At 45.2% G+C, this 14,461-nt stretch overlaps 1 long non-coding RNA gene across 1 annotated transcript; it reads right to left on the reverse strand.

Annotated features, from left to right (window-relative positions):
* Positions 1-9,817: 9,817 nt before the first annotated feature.
* LOC116365368 (uncharacterized) lies at positions 9,818-11,891 on the reverse strand. The gene is made up of 2 exons (XR_004208096.1): positions 11,362-11,891; positions 9,818-10,558 (listed from the first exon to the last, which is right to left on the reverse strand). It is a non-coding gene; the product is annotated as an uncharacterized LOC116365368 (long non-coding RNA).
* Between the last annotated feature and the right edge of the window lie 2,570 nt (positions 11,892-14,461).

The raw sequence follows: 14,461 nt of genomic DNA on the forward strand, positions 1-14,461 counted from the left end.
GAATACCACCTGTGATGCTGTCTGGTCCAGGAGAATATCACCTGTGATGCTGTCTGGTCCAGGAGAATACCACCTGTGATGCTGTCTGGTCCAGGAGAATATCACCTGTGATGCTGTCTGGTCCAGGAGAATACCACCTGTGATGCTGTCTGGTCCAGGAGAATATCACCTGTGATGCTGTCTGGTCCAGGAGAATACCACCTGTGATGCTGTCTGGTCCAGGAGAATACCACCTGTGATGCTGTCTGGTCCAGGAGAATATCACCTGTGATGCTGTCTGGTCCAGGAGAATATCACCTGTGATGCTGTCTGGTCCAGGAGAATATCACCTGTGATGCTGTCTGGTCCAGGAGAATATCACCTGTGATGCTGTCTGGTCCAGGAGAATATCACCTGTGATGCTGTCTGGTCCAGGAGAATATCACCTGTGATGCTGTCTGGTCCAGGAGAATACCACCTGTGATGCTGTCTGGTCCAGGAGAATACCACCTGTGATGCTGTCTGGTCCAGGAGAATATCACCTGTGATGCTGTCTGGTCCAGGAGAATATCACCTGTGATGCTGTCTGGTCCAGGAGAATATCACCTGTGATGCTGTCTGGTCCAGGAGAATTTCACCTGTGATGCTGTCTGGTCCAGGAGAATACCACCTGTGATGCTGTCTGGTCCAGGAGAATATCACCTGTGATGCTGTCTGGTCCAGGAGAATACCACCTGTGATGCTGTCTGGTCCAGAATACCACCTGTGATGATGTCTGGTCCAGGAGAATACCACCTGTGATGCTGTCTGGTCCAGGAGAATATCACCTGTGATGCTGTCTGGTCCAGGAGAATATCACCTGTGATGCTGTCTGGTCCAGGAGAGGGTGGAGAAAAGGAAAGGGTGGAGAAGAGGAAAGGGGAGGAGAAGAGGAGAGGAGAGGAGGGAGAAGAGGAGAGGGGAGGAGAAGAGAAGAGGAGAGGGGGAGATGAGGAGAGGAGAGGGGGGAGAAGACGCGAGGAGGGGGGGAGAAGAGGAGAGGTGAGGGAGAAGATGAGAGGAGGGTGGGAGAAGAGGAGAGGGGGGAGAAGAGGAGAGGAGGGAGAAAATGAGAGGAGGGGGGAGAAGAGGAGAGGAGAGGGGGGAGAAGAGGAGAGAAGGGAGAAGAGGAGAGGAGAGAAGTGAGAAGCGGTAAGGAGAGGGGGGAGGTTCTCCTGGCATCCTTCAAACCCAGATTAGTGCGTTGGATTGCTAGAAGGTGAAGATGATTCATTACTCCAGAGAATACGTTTCCACTGCTCCAGAGTCCAGTGGCTGTGAGTTTTACACCACTCAAGCCAACGCTTGACATTGCCCATATTGATCTTAGGTTTGTATGCAGCTGCTCGGCCGTGGAAACCCATTTCAGGAAGCTCCTGACAAACAGTTTCTTGTGCTGATGTTGCTTCCAGAGGCAGTTTGGATCTCGTTAGTGAGTGTTGCAACCAGGTACAGACGATTTTTACACGTTACACTCTTCAGCACTCGACGGTCCTGTTCTGTGAGCTTGTGTGGCCCACTACTTCTTGGCTGAGCCGTTGTTGGTCCCAGATGGTTCCACTTCACAATAACAGCACTTACAGTCGACCAGGCAGCTCCAGCAGGACAGGAATTTGACAAACTGACTTGTTGGAAAGGTGCCATCCTGTGACGGTGCCACGTTGAATGTTACTGAGATCTTCAGTGAGGCCATTCTACTGCCAATGTTTGTCTATGGAGATTGCATGGCTGTGTGCTTAATTTTAAACACCTGTCAGCAACTGGTGTGGCTGAAAATGCCCAATTTACTAATTATATATATAGTGCATTCACCCAGCTGTCTGGTCCAGGAGAATATCACCTGTGATGCTGTCTGGTCCAGGAGAATACCACCTGTGATGCTGTCTGGTCCAGGAGAATATCACCTGTGATGCTGTCTGGTCCAGGAGAATACCACCTGTGATGCTGTCTGGTCCAGGAGAATATCACCTGTGATGCTGTCTGGTCCAGGAGAATATCACCTGTGATGCTGTCTGGTCCAGGAGAATACCACCTGTGATGCTGTCTGGTCCAGGAGAATATCACCTGTGATGCTGTCTGGTCCAGGAGAATATCACCTGTGATGCTGTCTGGTCCAGGAGAATATCACCTGTGATGCTGTCTGGTCCAGGAGAATACCACCTGTGATGCTGTCTGGTCCAGGAGAATACCACCTGTGATGCTGTCTGGTCCAGGAGAATATCACCTGTGATGCTGTCTGGTCCAGGAGAATACCACCTGTGATGCTGTCTGGTCCAGGAGAATACCACCTGTGATGCTGTCTGGTCCAGGAGAATATCACCTGTGATGCTGTCTGGTCCAGGAGAATACCACCTGTGATGCTGTCTGGTCCAGGAGAATATCACCTGTGATGCTGTCTGGTCCAGGAGAATATCACCTGTGATGCTGTCTGGTCCAGGAGAATATCACCTGTGATGCTGTCTGGTCCAGGAGAATACCACCTGTGATGCTGTCTGGTCCAGGAGAATATCACCTGTGATGCTGTCTGGTCCAGGAGAATACCACCTGTGATGCTGTCTGGTCCAGGAGAATATCACCTGTGATGCTGTCTGGTCCAGGAGAATACCACCTGTGATGCTGTCTGGTCCAGGAGAATACCACCTGTGATGCTGTCTGGTCCAGGAGAATATCACCTGTGATGCTGTCTGGTCCAGGAGAATATCACCTGTGATGCTGTCTGGTCCAGGAGAATATCACCTGTGATGCTGTCTGGTCCAGGAGAATTTCACCTGTGATGCTGTCTGGTCCAGGAGAATACCACCTGTGATGCTGTCTGGTCCAGGAGAATATCACCTGTGATGCTGTCTGGTCCAGGAGAATACCACCTGTGATGCTGTCTGGTCCAGGAGAATATCACCTGTGATGCTGTCTGGTCCAGGAGAATACCACCTGTGATGCTGTCTGGTCCAGAATACCACCTGTGATGCTGTCTGGTCCAGGAGAATACCACCTGTGATGCTGTCTGGTCCAGGAGAATATCACCTCTCACAATATTGGGACGGCAGGGTAGCCTAGTGGTTAGAATGTTATGTAAGGATCAGACTGTATAGGCTATATTACATGTATATAGTGTATTATTGGGGCAGCAGCCTAGTGGTTATAATGTTATGTCAGGATCAGACTGTATAAAAGCCAAGTACTAAGAATGAAGAGTCAGTTCTTCCATGGAATTGTTCAGCTTTGTTACTGTTTGTAATAAAGTCTAGTTGAATTCACAGGTTCTGGTTTGGTGAAATAGTTGATTCAATATTTTCCACAACAGTCAATGTGTCTAAACTGTAAGAACATTGAAATGAAGTTGTTTTCAAGTCATTATTAACAACAACCTGAAAATAAACATTTAAAACCTTCAACTAAAACCAAACGTATATTGGACGTTGGGTATCGTCTTCTTTTCAACGTCTTTTCAATGACATTTTGCTAGGTGTGTCACGTTCTGACCTTTATTTCCTTTGTTTTGTTAGTCTATTCATATATAGTTTCTTCATTAAAGAACCATGAATAACCACCACGCTGCGTTTTGGTCCGCCTCTCCTTCACCTAAAGAAAACCGTTACAGAATCACCCACCACAACAGGACCAAGCGGCGTGGTAACGGGCAGCAGCAGGAGCAACGTAATAAGGACTTCTGGACTTGGGAAGAAATCCTCGACGGGAGAGGACCCTGGACAAAGCCAGGGGAGTGTCGCCTCCCCAAGGTGCAGCAGGAGAAGTGGTAGCAGGAGCAGCGCGAGGAGGAATGGACATGGGGGGACGAATTGGACGGAAAAGGACCCTGGGCACAGCCAGGAGAATATCACCGCCCCAAAGAAGAGCTGGAGGCGGAGAAGACAGAGAGGCGCTGGTATGAGGAGGCAGCACGGCAACGTGGATGGAAGCCCGAGAGTCAGATCCAAACATTTCTTGGTGGGTGGCACACAGGAAGTGTGGCGAAGCCAGGTAGGAGACCTGCGCCAAATTCCTGTGCTTACCGGGGGCGAGAGAGACCGGGCAGGCACCCTGTTATGCGGTGGAGCGCACGGTGTCCCCAGTGCGGGTGCATAGCCTGGTGCGGTACATACCAGTTCCGCGTATCGGCCGGGCTAGAGTGGGCATCGAGCCAAGTGCCATAAAGCCGGCTCTACGCATCTGGTCCCCAGTGCGTCTCCTTGGGTCAGCTTACATGGCACCAGCCTTGCGCACGGTGTTCCCGGTTCGCCTACATAGCCCAGTGCGGGCTATTCCACGTCGCCGCACTGGCAGGGCGACCGGGAGCATTCAACCGGGTGAGGTTGGGCAGGCTTGGTGCTCAAGAGCTGTCCAGTGCTGCCGGAGTCTCCCGCCTGTCCAGCGCTGCTAGAGCCTTCCTCCTCTCCAGCGCTGCCGGAGTCTCCCGCCTGTCCAGCGCTGCTAGAGCCTTCCTCCTCTCCAGCGCTGCCGGAGTCTCCCGCCTGTCTAGCGCTGCTAGAGCCTTCCTCCTCTCCAGTGCTGCCGGAGTCTCCCGCCTGTCCAGCGCTGCTAGAGCCTTCCTCCTCTCCAGCGCTGCCGGAGTCTCACGCCTGTTCGGCGCTGCCAGAGCATCCGCCCCTCAGTCCAGCGCTGCCAGTCTGCAAAGAGCCGCCAGTGCCGCCAGTCTGCAAGGAGCCGCCAGTCTGCAAAGAGCCGCCAGTCTGCAAGGATCCGCCAGTGCCGCCAGTCTGCAAGGAGCCGCCAGTCTGCAAAGAGCCGCCAGTCTGCCCAGCACCACCAGTGCCGCCAGTCAGCCAGGGGCCGCCAGTCAGCCAGGGGACGCCAGAGCCCCTCAGCCCGTAGGCGCCAGAGCTGCCCCTCTGTCCAGTGGTGTCATTGAGAAGTGTGGCCATGGTTAGAAAGCCACGGAGGCGGACAATGAGGCGGACCAAGGCTATGGTGAAGTGGGGTCCACGTCCCGCGGACAGACGCCCACCCAGACCCTCCCCTATAGGTTAAGGTTTTGCGGCCGGAGTCCGCACCTTTGGGGGGGCGGGGGTACTGTCACGTTCTGACCTTTATTTTGTCATTATTTAGTATGGTCAGGGCGTGAGTTGGGGTGGGCAGTCTATGTTTGTTTTTCTATGATTTGGGGGATTTGTATGTTTCGGCCTAGTATGGTTCTCAATCAGAGGCAGGTGTCATTAGTTGTCTCTGATTGAGAATCATACTTCGGTAGCCTGGGTTTCACTGTGTGTTAGTGGGTGATTGTTCCTGTCTCTGTGTTTTCACCAGATAGGCTGTTTAGGTTTTCTCACGTTTATTGTTTCCTGTTATCAGTATTTTCCCGGACAGTTTTTAGTCCGTTGTATTTTGGGACGGGTTGTTTCATGGTGTTTTGCATGTCGTGGCTCCACAGTCTATGGAATAAAATATCCACGTACTGAATTACCTGCTCTCTGCGCTTGACTCTTCCACTCACCATCGTTAATAACCAATATGCAGAAACCATTTGTGATATTGAAAACCTAAACATAAAATGTACCATCTGCACAAACATCTGCAACTATAATCACATTACTTAAACAAGCACCTTTTAAAATGCAGGAGCACCAGAAACACTGTTGTTCTGACAAGTAGCAATAAATCACTGATATCAATTAGGGGGAAATCAGGTTGTTGGTGCTGTTGAAACTAACACAACTAAAAAAACACATGGAAATGGGAGATATATTTTACCTCGCTGGTTAGAGGACAACCTGCAGAAGACAGTCAGCTACATTTTGGAGAGATGCATTTACATTTAGAGGTCGTTAAACAAAGGAACGCAACACTTATTTTTCATCCCTCATCGATATCATGTTGAAATCATTTGTGTGAGAGTGTGGAGATGAGTTTGTCCTGTTAAAACTAACAGCTCAAAAACCACATGGAATCTGGGAATAATGTGTACATCACTGGTTAGAGGACAACTTGTAGAAAACATCTAGCTACATTTTGATTCCAGTGGGTCACCAATGCTGTAAGTGTAACACAGCTCTTTTTGTGTGAGTCACTTTCTGTTATATCATATAAATATCACTCTTTCAATTCAGAGCCTGGATTTTCCCCCTGAGGCTAATATCCATATCATGCAGAAATCAATTGAACAGGGGGCAGTTTAGTGTTCTACATTGTGACATCATTAAAATACTCCCACTACAATGTTAAAACATTCTACATTGTGACATCATTAAAATACTCCTACTACAATGTTAAAACATTCTACATTGTGACATCATTAAAATACTCCTACTACAATGTTTAAACATTCTACATTGTGACATTAATTCATTGATATCATGAAACAACTCCTTCATTAATGTATTTTCTGATGTTTGATCAGAGATCTTTTATCAGAGTATCTCTTGTCACATTGACCACAGCTATAAGGTTTCTCTCCTGTGTGTGTTCTCTGGTGTACAATCAGATTGCTAGGTATAGTAAAATATAGTAAAACTCTTCCCACATTGACCACAGCTATGAGGTTTCTCTCCTGTGTGTGTTCTCTGGTGTACAATCAGATGGCTGGATGTAGTAAAACTCTTCCCACATTGTTCACAACTATAAGGTTTCTCTCCTGTGTGTGTTCTTTGGTGAGATAACAGGCTGCTTGACTGAGTAAAACTCTTCCCACATTGATCACAGCTATAAGGTTTCTCTCCTGTGTGAATTCTCATGTGTACTTTTAGTGAATTTGATCTTAATTAAGTAACTCTTCCCACAGTCAGAGCAGCAGTGAGATTTCTTCCCTGTTGGTCTCCACTGGTGTTTCTTGAGGTGTAACTGTAAAAGGTGATGCCAACAGCGTAGCCATGATGTTGTACAACAATTGACGTCTGTAAAAGAATGTTAAAATTATTTGACAATTGTCTTAAGACAGTCAAGTGAGCAATAAGTCATATTGTCTTCCCCTAACAATAACATAGACCTACTGTAGGACCCATAACTTCCCCTAACAACAACATAGACCTACTGTAGGACCCATAACTTCACCTAACAACAACATAGACCTACTGTAGGACCCATAACTTCACCTAACAATAACATAGACCTACTGTAGGACCCATAACTTCCCCTAACAATAACATAGACCTACTGTAGGACCCATAACTTCCCCTAACAATAACATAGACCAACTGTAGGACCCATAACTTCCCCTAACAACAAAATAGACCTACTGTAGAACCCATAACTTCACCTAACAATAACATAGACCTACTGTAGGACCCATAACTTCACCTAACAATAACATAGACATAGGATTATAAATCATTTAATATTTCAGGTGAAACATGGAAACTAAAATGTGTTTGTCATGACATTTCATAACCTGATCACCAGATAATTGTGTGAATAATCCCACTAGGCTCCTCTGTAATGTGTTGTCATTCTAAATGAAGGAATGAAGGAAAATAGCTCTCTGTGTTGTACAATAGCCTGTCCATTAAGTAACAGTTCTCTACACATGAGCTAAGTATCTCCGTGTCCAAACAGAGTAACGAGACGCTACTGTAAATCAAGCAGACAGTAACATTATAAACGTATTCATAGTGTAGTGAATTCGGGGGGAAGTCCTGAGCTGAACTCAAACCTGGTCCAATGACTGTCAAGCCAACACTTTAGAAATGTTACGAAAAGATGTCTGAACTTCTTGATGAGGTCGCTAGGTTTTGGGTTGAGGTTGCTACAATAGCTTTCTCTATGAATGTGAGAGTGGTTACATTTCTCCAGCCCCCATCCCTCAGCTGTTTACCAAACCAAGTCTCAGGGCAGCCATTTTGTTGCTGTTTAAATCCTAGGTTGTCCCTTTTAAAAAGCCAAATCAATCGATCAACCAATCTGCAGTTCAAACAATAACAAAGATGGCTCTTTCACTCCATAAACTGCATCCTCCTCTCTCTCCGCTTCCTCTTCTTTTACTGTAACATCCTCCTCCTCTTTCACTCTGAACGAGTCTTCCTTTTCTTTCACTGAAACGTCTTTCTCTTCTTCTTTAGCAGGAGGAGAGTAGCTTAGTGAACTCATGGTCGGAGATGTTCGCTAGCTAGCATTAGCGACTAGCCTAGTTCTAAGCTAATTTAGCAAACCAGCTAGCTGACAAACAACGTAAATATATAATTAAATGGGCCAACACGTACATACGACAGAAGTGTGTTTAATACACAGCGACTAATATACACCAAAACAGTGTAAAGAGAGTGAATGTTGTAGCTATGTTTGCTATAAAGCTACCGATGTGTCTAACTGTTGTTGTTGAAGCAGCGTCCCGTCCACTAGATTATACGTCACACTGGCAGCGTCGCCTGAACCTAAAAGACGCACATCGCCATCTGCTGACTGGAGGGGCAACGCAGTTGAGGAACCAAACGTTTATTTTTCATTTATTTCATTAAAATTGATTATCATATTAATTAAGTCGTTCAAAGAGAAGCATGTGTTGATTGATTCGTTTTTAATGAGTGAGAATTTAAAACAAACTTTAGACCCACTACATATTTATATTGAACCATAGTTCTGACATGGATCATTTTGACCCCAGAGGCATATCTTTTATCACAGCCGAAATGTGGTTTATTCCATTTTTCATGACTTTGTCAATCAACTTGTTCTTAATAAATCTAAATCCTGGTTTAGTGTTTCTGTATCATTATGGACTTTTAACAAACTCAAATCCTTTGGAGTCATTTTGACTCCAGCCAAAAGCACCTTTGATAAATAGGACGTTTATTTCAAATCAAAATGAAATCACATGTTATTGGTCACATACACGTGTTTAGCAAATGTTATTGCGGGTGTAGCAAAATGCTTGTGTTTCTAGCTCCGACAGCAGTAATATCTAACGAGTAATATCTAATCATTTCACAACATATACCCAATACACACACATCTAAGTATTTGAATGTAGGTTTCTCTGTAGACAGTGCAGTTCCTGCCAAAGCGGCAGCTACTCTTCCTGGGGTTTATTATGGATCCCCATTAGTTCCTGCCAAGGCAGCAGCTACTCTTCCTGGGGTTTATTATGGATCCCCATTAGTTCCTGCCAAGGCAGCAGCTACTCTTCCTGGGGTTTATTATGGATCCCCATTAGTTCCTGCCAAGGCAGCAGCTACTCTTCCTGGAGTTTATTATGGATCCCCATTAGTTCCTGCCAAAGCGGCAGCTACTCTTCCTGGGGTTTATTATGGATCCCCATTAGTTCCTGCCAAGGCAGCAGCTACTCTTCCTGGGGTTTATTATGGATCCCCATTAGTTCCTGCCAAGGCAGCAGCTACTCTTCCTGGGGTTTATTATGGATCCCCATTAGTTCCTGCCAAGGCAGCAGCTACTCTTCCTGGGGTTTATTATGGATCTCCATTAGTTCCTGCCAAGGCAGCAGCTACTCTTCCTGGGGTTTATTATGGATCCCCATTAGTTCCTGCCAAGGCAGCAGCTACTCTTCCTGGGGTTTATTATGGATCCCCATTAGTTCCTGCCAAGGCAGCAGCTACTCTTCCTGGGGTTTAATATGGATCCCCATTAGTTCCTGCCAAGGCAGCAGCTACTCTTCCTGGGGTCCAGCTAAAATAAAGGCATTTGTACCATTTTAAAAACATGACAATACATTGACAACACACTGTGTCCTCAGTCACCTTGTCCCAGAGAGGTTTACATGGTTATCAAAACATCACACCAGGGTGAGTCTAAACAAAACACAGCCCTGTGGGGAAAATGAATGGAACCATCTCCCTGTTTGACCTCTAGTTGTTATGGATATTATGACTCTACAGAGACACACAGTGGACGTGTCAAAATATGTTCCATTGATAAATCACACTTTATTTAACCTCAATGTCATCTTGTGTTTACATGGCATTGTAGATTGTAGCTGTATATAGGATGTATTCTGGATGTTTTCAGTGTGTTTTTAACCCTTTCAGACAATGGATTAATCACAATTAAAAATAGTGCACTAACATTACACAAAGTGAACTCAAGTCTGACAGCCCAAACAAACACACACATTCTCAGTCAAAAACACAAGTCAGAACACAGCCTCTCGATTCTCTCATGTGTTTTCAGGTTCTCTGACTGGGAAAAGGTCTTTCCACAATGAGAGCAGTGGTATGTCTTCTCCTCCTGTGTATTTGTATGTATTCCTTCATGCTCTTTCAGGTACCTTAACCGGGTAAATCTCTCTCCACACTGGGAGCAGCGGTACATCTTCTTACCTGTGTGTGTCCTCTCATGCTTGTTCAGGTTTCCTACCTGGCCAAAACTCTTTCCACAATGGGAACATTGGAAAAGCTTTTCCCCTGTGTGTCCCCTCTCATGCGTTTGCAGGCTCCCTAACTGGGTAAACGACATTCCACATTGGGAACAGTGGTAAGGCTTCTCTCCAGTGTGTATTCTCTTATGTGTTCTCAGGCTCCCTAACTGAGTAAAACTCTTTCCACACTGGGAACAGTGATGTCGTCCTGCTGGTTTGGACGTCTCGGGTCTGGTTTCCCTGAAGGACTCTTCCTGCTGTCAGAAGGAGAGTCTGGTCTCTCTCCTGTCAAAGACAAACAGATGATTTAATTAAACAGAGACCTGAATGAAACCTCCACACGATAAAACTTCCTATGACGTTTAATCTAGACTAGATCCCTCAATCACCTAAAGTCACTTTTCACAAGTGTTATTAAAGCCACTACAAAATGCAGGTCTCTGTGTGGTTCTTAGTCAGAGAGGCCTATAGAATGGTCTAGAATGTCATTGTATGTTGTAGCGTTTACACCAGTCCAGCCTACGCTTGACACTCTAGTAATGATTAAGTACTTTATGATAACGCAGAAATTAAATAAACGATTTGGTATCATTTTTATGATGGAAGATTGAATAAGTGTGCTTCAAACGGTTTGCTTGTAATGATTTGAAGCCATCGTCTCGACTACCTGTGCATGAGAGTCCATTCAACTCAGTTTCCCTACCTGAAAAAACGCCATTCCGTAAAGTATATTTGCGCACGCAAATTCAGGAAGAAACTGAAGAGCAGATGGCCTGACCGCGTTTTGCGACTGTCGGCTCACTTGACCGCAGACAACGGTGGGCTGGAAATCGCCTCCAGTTTAGTACAGTGGAATTGCAGTATTGAATGAAGGCAAGTCCATTCCGTGAGACATTTAAGTTGTGATTTTGGTTGCAAATCCATTGTTAAAGTTTTGTTGTTGGGCAGCTTCTTGATGCTATTCACATCTTACAGTGTAGCTTTATCAATTCCTACATTAAAAAACGGCATTTAAGCTCAGAACTAGAGTAGAATGCCGTTTTAAAACCACGTATCAGTTCAACAACTATTTTCAAGACAGGACTTACTGGTGTTCTCAGATCTTCTGTCTCCTCCTCTTCTTCCCTCTCCTCCTCCTTCAATATGACAGTTATCTCTCCTTCATTCACTCCAAAAAAAGTATAATCGTTTTCTTCCTCTTCTTTCTGTGTAACAGCCTCACCCTCTACTTCTTCGTTTACTGTGACATCCTCCTCTTCATTCTCCTCTTTCACGACAACGTTCAGCCAAATACCTTCTTTCTCCTTCCAGCAGACCTCTTTTTTAGCAGGAGGGCAGCAGCTTGCTGAGCTCATGGTCGGGGATGTTAGCCAGCTAACCTAGCTAGTTAGCGACTAGCCTAGTGATAGGCTCATTTATCAAGCCAGCTACCGTTACCTGACTAAACGGAAATATGACATGAAATGGGGAAACTAGTTAAAAGACAGAATTATGTTCCAAAAACAGAAGTAAATATAGACCGAAGCAGTCTGAACAGCTTGAACGTTTCCGCTAGGAAGCTACCGAGGTGGCTGACGAGATGTTGTTGAAGAGGCGTCCCGTCCACTACATTATACGTCACTCTGATAGCATCGCCTGAAAAACGCATATCGCCATCTGTTGACTGGAGTGGTTAACGCAGATACATGTTTATTTTATTTCCAGACAAAAAGTGCATTTTTAAATTTATTTCATTAAATAATAATATAATAGTCAGACAACTGCAGATTTGTAATAAGTATGAATTTAAAACCTACTTCCACATTCTACCAACCCAACAGATGTATCTACTACAGGGAATATTAACCAATGAGGTGGGTCTTTCCACATTCTACCAACCCAACAGATGGTTCTACTACAGGGAATATTAACCAATGAGGTGGGTCTTTCCACATTCTACCAACCCAACAGATGGTTCTACTACAGGGAATATTAACCAGTGAGGTGGGTCTTTCCACATTCTACCAACACAACAGATGTTTCTACTACAGGGAATATTAACCAATGAGGTGGGTCTTTCCACATTCTACCAACCCAACAGATGTTTCTACTACAGGGAATATTAACCAATGAGGTGGGTCTTTACACATTCTACCAACACAACAGATGTTTCTACTACAGGGAATATTAACCAATGAGGTGGGTCTTTCCACATTCTACCAACACAACAGATGTTTCTACAATGAACACTTTCAGGTTCATTGAAGTTAAATTCCCAAAAAGCCTAAACAGGTTTGGTCATTATCAGGTATTGGAGCGTTGAAAGACGATGCACAACAACGGTTTCTTCCACGAAACCACGACTTCAATAACCACCGCGGTCAAAATAACTGTCAAGTTATTCGCAATCTAAACGACTACCGCTACAATTGACCTGTTCGCAACACATGGGTATTGGATCTGACCTCATTGATCCAGACAGTCCTCTGAGTAACCCCCCTGTCTGAAACACTCATCCAGACAGTCCTCTGAGTAACCCCACTGTCTGAAACACTCATCCAGACAGTCCTCTGAGTAACCCCCTGTCTGAAACACTCATCCAGACAGTCCTCTGAGTAACCCCACTGTCTGAAACACTCATCCAGACAGTCCTCTGAGTAACCCCACTGTCTGAAACACTCATCCAGACAGTCCTCTGAGTAACCCCACTGTCTGAAACACTCATCCAGACAGTCCTCTGAGTAACCCCACTGTCTGAAACACTCAGCCAGACAGTCCTCTGAGTAACCCCACTGTCTATAACACTCAGCCAGACAGTCAGCTTGTTTGTGATAGTCACTCTGTGTACCACAAAACCTGTGTATGCGACAGTATTGGCTGATGGAGGCTATTTTCTAGGGTTGTAGGTTGGAAGCTATCAGGGAATTCCTGTCCGTCATCTTCCTGTATAGGTCTGTGCTAAAGCCACCAATCTCCCTCTTAATCACAATGTCCAGATAACTTGATTCATGTGCATCAAATGTGAGGATGAATTTCAGAAAAAGAAGACGCTCTGGATTGATCACTGGAGTCAGATGTGAAGGAGGAGGTTGATCATCAGGAGTCAGATGTGAAGGAGGAGGTTGATCATCAGGAGTCAGATGTGAAGGAGGAGGTTGATCATCAGGAGTCAGATGTGAAGGAGGAGGTTGATCATCAGGAGTCAGATGTGAAGGAGGAGGTTGATGGCCACATCAGTGAATTGTACTTTTTGGAGAAAAGTCCTCTGGTCTGATGAAACAAATATAGAACTGTTTGGCCATAATGACCATCGTTATGTTTGGAAGAAAAAGGGAGAGGCTTGCAAACCAAAGAACACCATCCCAACCGTGAAGCATGGAGGTGGCAGCATCATGTTTGTGGGGGTGTTTTGCTGCAGGGGAGACTAGTGCACTTCACAAATTAGATGGCATCATGAAGTGGGGAAATTATGTGGATATATTGAAGCAACATGTAAAGACATGAGTTAAAGCTTGGTCGCAAATGGGTCTTCCAAATGGACAATGACCCCAAGCATGCTTCCAAAGTTGTGGCAAAATGGCTTAAGGACAACAAAGTCAGGGTATTGGATTTTAAACAGAAACAAAATGGCAGCCCAGAGACCTGAGCTGTGTTGGAATACTCATACTAACTGTACTATTTGTGACGTACATTGAGTTTGTAGTTTGCTTATTGGTCATAGTATGATATAGTTGGTTTAGCCAAAAGTTCCCTGGTATGCAAGCATTTCAAAACTTTTATTCACTTTTATGGGGTATTGTGATGTCATTATGGGGTATTGTGATGTCATTATGGGGTATTGTCTGAAGGTAGATCATCATCCATTTTAGAATAGTAGCCAAAGAACATTTTACTGGTTGAAGTCGTTTTTAAATATAAAGTAGTACATTTTCGACAAAAACATAAACGTTATATTAATCAGGACATTCAAATGAACCTTACAATTATAATCCAAAGTAGTGTGAAATGCACTCATAAGCAACCTGTAAATGGAGGCTATATCTGCTGTCAGCCTATGAGAAGTCCCCTGAGTTTTCCCCCACGGGGGTGAATTAGTGATTAGACACAGAGATTAATGTGAGGTTCCTTGAGTAGCATCCTGATCTTACACTGATAGTGTGTTGTCATATTCAGAATACATTGTGGAAAAACTACAATCTCTGCTCACCT

The sequence above is a fragment of the Oncorhynchus kisutch genome, unplaced genomic scaffold, assembly GCF_002021735.2.
Source record: "Oncorhynchus kisutch isolate 150728-3 unplaced genomic scaffold, Okis_V2 scaffold1230, whole genome shotgun sequence".
Taxonomy (NCBI): domain Eukaryota; kingdom Metazoa; phylum Chordata; class Actinopteri; order Salmoniformes; family Salmonidae; genus Oncorhynchus; species Oncorhynchus kisutch.